The 1,171-nt window shown below is 45.9% G+C and overlaps 1 long non-coding RNA gene across 1 annotated transcript; it reads left to right on the forward strand.

The window, feature by feature from the left end:
- On the forward strand, window positions 1-958 carry LOC129214726 (uncharacterized). The gene is made up of 3 exons (XR_008579786.1): window positions 1-131; window positions 265-439; window positions 516-958. It is a non-coding gene; the product is annotated as an uncharacterized LOC129214726 (long non-coding RNA).
- The last annotated feature ends 213 nt before the right edge of the window (window positions 959-1,171 follow it).

Raw genomic sequence — 1,171 nt, forward strand, 5'->3', positions numbered from 1 at the left:
ATTCTGAAGACAAATCCTTCCCAGGGATTTGGGGCATGCTGGAACAGGTCCTTCTGTGTCATTGTGGCAGTAAAACATCATGGGTTTGCTGGAAGAACCGTCACTATCATCAACCACCTCATCTCTCCCAGGTAAATGGATGCAGTTATAGATGCCTATAATGCCTTTAAGTAATCAGCTCTCTTGTATGTGGCCATACCAGCCTGACCTTTGCTTTGAGCATCTTTCTTCTTTGCAACAGTCTTCTCGCTCAATGTCCCACAGCCTTGAGAGCCAAGAGCTTCTCCAACCACAAAACCTGCCAAGATGACCCAAGACATCTTCTTTCCCAACCAGACATATGAAGGAAGGTGGTTTTGCCCATCATCGCCTGCCCCAGGCCCTGGTGGGATCCCAGCTTCCAACAACCACACATCAGGCTCAGCAGGTCTCCATGGAGGTAACTGATAGCAGCCATTCCCTGTGGTGAAGGGAGGTAATACTGTCAGAGTTGAGCTGTAAATGGTCTTTTTTAGGCTTCTTCAGTTGTTTAACTACTGTGTCCATGGATGGACTAAGAGGCAAGATCTGCACTGGGCTGCACTGGAAGTATTCCCTACGTTCCCAGTCCCAGCAAATATTACCTGACTTTAAAGCAAGTGCCATAGGATGTGAGGAGGATTTGAGACAGCGCTCGGCCTCACCTTAGGCAGCTGAGGACATCTACTTACTGGCGCTGGCTGCTGGCACGGGCCACAGCTTCCTCCACCCACACACCTTGGTTTTCTTTGGCCTCACTGTGAGAAATTCATTTCATGTTCTAAATGCAAATCCTCTAAAGGGTTTTCAGGATGCTAAATAGGACTTCAGAAAGAACAACAAAAAGAAGCAAGTTTTTTGGATTGGCGTTTGTTGGTTGGTTTTTTTTTTGCTTTGATTTGAAAAATAACTGACCTTGAAACAGCTAGTTTTTTTTCCCTCTCAGAGTAGGACTGAAGACTCCAGCCAACAGTGTGTAGCAGGGCTATACTGTATTTCACATGGGGATTTGCAATTACTTCTCACGAGGGACTTGAAAAGCAAGAAATAGATTCCGGTGAGCAAATGATTGCACAACATCTACTACATCTGATTTCTTGCATTTGTAGAACATCTGTCTACTGTCCTAGAGCTGGAAGACTGGCTGTAGCAG

The sequence above is a fragment of the Grus americana genome, chromosome 18 (genome assembly GCF_028858705.1).
Source record: "Grus americana isolate bGruAme1 chromosome 18, bGruAme1.mat, whole genome shotgun sequence".
Taxonomy (NCBI): domain Eukaryota; kingdom Metazoa; phylum Chordata; class Aves; order Gruiformes; family Gruidae; genus Grus; species Grus americana.